Here is a 6,000-nt window from a genome sequence, read left to right on the forward strand (position 1 = left end):
ATGTCATAATCATTTGATGTCATAATCATTGGATGATGTCAAAATCATTTTGTTGATGTCATAATCATTTGATGATGTCATAATCATTAGATGATGTCATAATTATTTTGTTGATGTCATAATCATTTTGTTGATGTCATAATGATTTGATGATGTCATAATCATTTGATGTCATAATCATTGGATGATGTCATAATCATTTTGTTGATGTCATAATCATTTGATGATGTCATAATCATTTGATGTCATAATCATTGGATGATGTCATAATCATTTTGTTGATGTCATAATCATTTGATGTCAGAATCATTAGAAGATGTCATAATCATTTTGTTGATGTCATAATCATTAGATGATGTCATAATCATTTTGTTGATGTCATAATCATTTGATGATGTCATAATCATTAGATGATGTCATAATCATTTTGTTGATGTCATAATCATTTGATGATGTAATAATCATTAGATGATGTCATAATCATTTTGTTGATGTCATAATCATTTGATGATGTCATAATCATTAGATGATGTCATAATCATTTTGTTGAAGTCATAATCATTTGATGATGTCATAATCATTTGATGTCATAATCATTGGATGATGTCATAAACATTTTGTTGATGTCATAATCATTTGATGATGTCATAATCATTTTGTTGATGTCATAATCATTTGATGATGTCATAATCATTAGATGATGTCATAATCATTTTGTTGATGTCATAATCATTTGATGATGTCATAATCATTTTGTTGATGTCATAATCATTTGAAGATGTCATAATCATTTGATGTCATAAACATTGGATGATGTCATAATCATTGGATGATGTCATAACCATTTTGTTGATGTCATAATCATTTGATGATGTCATAATCATTTGATGTCATAATCATCGGATGATGTCATAATCATTTTGTTGATGTCATAATCTTTTGATAATGTCATAATCATTTGATGATGCCATAATCATTTTGTTGATGTCATAATCATTTGATGATGTCATAATCATTTGATGTCATAATCATTTGATGATGTCATAATCATTTTGTTGATGTCATAATCATTTTGTTGATGTCATAATGATTTGATGATGTCATAATCATTGGATGATGTCATAATCATTTTGTTGATGTCATAATCATTTGATGATGTCATAATCATTTTGTTGATGTCATAATCATTTTGTTGATGTCATAATGATTTGATGATGTCATAATCATTGGATGACGTCATAATCATTGGATGATGTCATAATCATTTTGCTGATGTCATAATGATTTGATGATGTCATAATCATTGGATGATGTCATAATCATTGGATGATGTCATAATCATTTTGTTGATGTCATAATCATTTGATGATGCCATAATCATTTTGTTGATATCATAATCACTTTATGATGTCATAATCATTTTGTTGATGTCATAATGATTTGATGATGTCATAATCATTTGATGTCATAATCATTGGATGATGTCATAATCATTTTGTTGATGTCATAATCATTTGATGATGCCATAATCATTTTGTTGATGGCATAATCATTTGATGATGCCATAATCATTTTGTTGATGGCATAATCATTTGATGATGTCATAATCATTTGATGTCATAATCATTGGATGATGTCATAATCATTTTGTTGATGTCATAATCATTTGATGATGTCATAATCATTTGATGTCATAATTTTGGATGATGTCAAAATCATTTGATGATGTCATAATCATTTTGTTGATGTCATAATCATTTGATGATGTCATAATCATTTTGTTGATGTCATAATCATTTGATGATGTCATAATCATTTTGTTGATGTCATAATCATTTTGTTGATGTCATAATGATTTGTTGATGTCATAATCATTGGATGATGTCATAATCATTGGATGATGTCATAATCATTTTGTTGATGTCATAATCATTTGATTATGTCATAATCATTTGATGTCATAATCATTGGATGATGTCATAATCATTTTGTTGATGTCATAATCATTTGATGATGTCATAATCATTTTGTTGATGTCATAATCATTTTGTTGATGTCATAATGATTTGATGATGTTATAATCATTGGATGATGTCATAATCATTGGATGATGTCATAATCATTTTGTTGATGTCATAATCATTTGATGATGCCATAATCATTTTGTTGATGTCATAATCATTTTGTTGATGTCATAATGATTTGATGATGTTATAATCATTGGATGATGTCCTAATCATTGGATGATGTCATAATCATTTTGTTGATGTCATAATCATTTGATGTCATAATCATTGGATGATGTCATAATCATTTTGTTGATGTCATAATCATTTGATGATGTCATAATCATTAGATGATGTCATAATCATTTGATGATGTCATAATCATTTGATGTCATAATCATTGGTTTATGTCATAATCATTTTGTTGATGTCATAATCATTTGATGATGTCATAATCATTAGTTGATGTCATAATCATTTTGTTGATGTCATAATCATTTGATGATGTCATAATCATTAGATGATGTCATAATCATTTTGTTGATGTCATAGTCATTTGATAATGTCATAATCATTTGATGATGCCATAATCATTTTGTTGATGGCATAATCATTTGATGATGTCATAATCATTTGATGTCATAATCATTGGATGATGTCATAAACATTTTGTTGATGTCATAATCATTTGATGATGTCATAATCATTTGATGTCATAATCATTTGATGATGTCATAATCATTTTGTTGATGTCATAATCATTTTGTTGATGTCATAATGATTTGATGATGTCATAATCATTGGATGATGTCATAATCATTTTGTTGATGTCATAATCATTTTGTTGATGTCATAATGATTTGATGATGTCATAATCATTGGATGATGTCATAATCATTTTGTTGATGTCATAATCATTTGATGATGTCATAATCATTTTGTTGATGTCATAATCATTTTGTTGATGTCATAATGATTTGATGATGTCATAATCATTGGATGATGTCATAATCATTGGATGATGTCATAATCATTTTGTTGATGTCATAATCATTTGATGATGCCATAATCATTTTGTTGATGTCATAATCATTTTATGATGTCATAATCATTTTGTTGATGTCATAATGATTTGATGATGTCATAATCATTTGATGTCATAATCATTGGATGATGTCATAATCATTTTGTTGATGTCATAATCATTTGATGATGCCATAATCATTTTGTTGATGTCGTAATCATTTGATGATGCCATAATCATTTTGTTGATGTCATAATCATTTTATGATGTCATAATCATTTTGTTGATGTCATAATCATTTTGTTGATGTCATAATGATTTGATGATGTCATAATCATTGGATGATGTCATAATCATTGGATGATGTCATCATCATTTTGTTGATGTCATAACCATTTGATGATGTCATAATCATTTGATGTCATAATCATTGGATGATGTCATAATCATTTTGTTGATGTCATAATCATTTGATGATGTCATAATCATTAGATGATGTCATAATTATTTTGTTGATGTCATAATCATTTTGTTGATGTCATAATGATTTGATGATGTCATAATCATTTGATGTCATAATCATTGGATGATGTCATAATCATTTTGTTGATGTCATAATCATTTGATGATGTCATAATCATTTGATGTCATAATCATGGGATGATGTCATAATCATTTTGTTGATGTCATAAACATTTGATGATGTCATAATCATTAGATGATGTCATAATCATTTTGTTGATGTCATAATGATTTGATGATGTCATAATCATTGGATGATGTCATAATCATTGGATGATGTCATCATCATTTTGTTGATGTCATAATCATTTGATGATGTCATAATCATTTGATGTCATAATCATTGGATGATGTCATAATCATTTTGTTAATGTCATAATCATTTGATGATGTCATAATCATTTTGTTGATGTAATAATCATTTTGTTGATGTCATAATTATTTGATGATGTCATAATCATTGTATGATATCATAATCATTTTGTTGATGTCATAATCATTTTGTTGATGTCATAATCATTTTGTTGATGTCATAATCATTTGATGATGTCATAATGATTTTGTTGATGTCATAATCATTTGATGATGCCATAATCATTTTGTTGATGTCATAATCATTTTATGATGTCATAATCATTTTGTTGATGTCATAATCATTTTGTTCATGTCATAATGATTTGAAGATGTCATAATCATTTGATGTCATAATCATTGGATGATGTCATAAACATTGGATGATGTCATAATCATTTTGTTGATGTCATAATCATTTGATGATGTCAATCATTTTGTTGATGTCACAATCATTGGATGATGTCATCATCATTTTGTTGTTGTCATAATCATTTGATGATGTCATAATCATTTGATGTCATAATCATTGGATGATGTCAAAATCATTTTGTTGATGTCATAATCATTTGATGATGTCATAATCATTAGATGATGTCATAATTATTTTGTTGATGTCATAATCATTTTGTTGATGTCATAATGATTTGATGATGTCATAATCATTTGATGTCATAATCATTGGATGATGTCATAATCATTTTGTTGATGTCATAATCATTTGATGATGTCATAATCATTTGATGTCATAATCATTGGATGATGTCATAATCATTTTGTTGATGTCATAATCATTTGATGTCAGAATCATTAGAAGATGTCATAATCATTTTGTTGATGTCATAATCATTAGATGATGTCATAATCATTTTGTTGATGTCATAATCATTTGATGATGTCATAATCATTAGATGATGTCATAATCATTTTGTTGATGTCATAATCATTTGATGATGTAATAATCATTAGATGATGTCATAATCATTTTGTTGATGTCATAATCATTTGATGATGTCATAATCATTAGATGATGTCATAATCATTTTGTTGAAGTCATAATCATTTGATGATGTCATAATCATTTGATGTCATAATCATTGGATGATGTCATAAACATTTTGTTGATGTCATAATCATTTGATGATGTCATAATCATTTTGTTGATGTCATAATCATTTGATGATGTCATAATCATTAGATGATGTCATAATCATTTTGTTGATGTCATAATCATTTGATGATGTCATAATCATTTTGTTGATGTCATAATCATTTGAAGATGTCATAATCATTTGATGTCATAATCATTGGATGATGTCATAATCATTGGATGATGTCATAACCATTTTGTTGATGTCATAATCATTTGATGATGTCATAATCATTTGATGTCATAATCATCGGATGATGTCATAATCATTTTGTTGATGTCATAATCTTTTGATAATGTCATAATCATTTGATGATGCCATAATCATTTTGTTGATGTCATAATCATTTGATGATGTCATAATCATTTGATGTCATAATCATTTGATGATGTCATAATCATTTTGTTGATGTCATAATCATTTTGTTGATGTCATAATGATTTGATGATGTCATAATCATTGGATGATGTCATAATCATTTTGTTGATGTCATAATCATTTGATGATGTCATAATCATTTTGTTGATGTCATAATCATTTTGTTGATGTCATAATGATTTGATGATGTCATAATCATTGGATGACGTCATAATCATTGGATGATGTCATAATCATTTTGCTGATGTCATAATGATTTGATGATGTCATAATCATTGGATGATGTCATAATCATTGGATGATGTCATAATCATTTTGTTGATGTCATAATCATTTGATGATGCCATAATCATTTTGTTGATATCATAATCACTTTATGATGTCATAATCATTTTGTTGATGTCATAATGATTTGATGATGTCATAATCATTTGATGTCATAATCATTGGATGATGTCATAATCATTTTGTTGATGTCATAATCATTTGATGATGCCATAATCATTTTGTTGATGGCATAATCATTTGATGATGCCATAATCATTTTGTTGATGGCATAATCATTTGA

Source organism: Dendrobates tinctorius, unplaced genomic scaffold (genome assembly GCF_039654945.1).
Source record: "Dendrobates tinctorius isolate UK_male_01 unplaced genomic scaffold, ASM3965494v1 ptg000019l, whole genome shotgun sequence".
Classification (NCBI taxonomy): domain Eukaryota; kingdom Metazoa; phylum Chordata; class Amphibia; order Anura; family Dendrobatidae; genus Dendrobates; species Dendrobates tinctorius.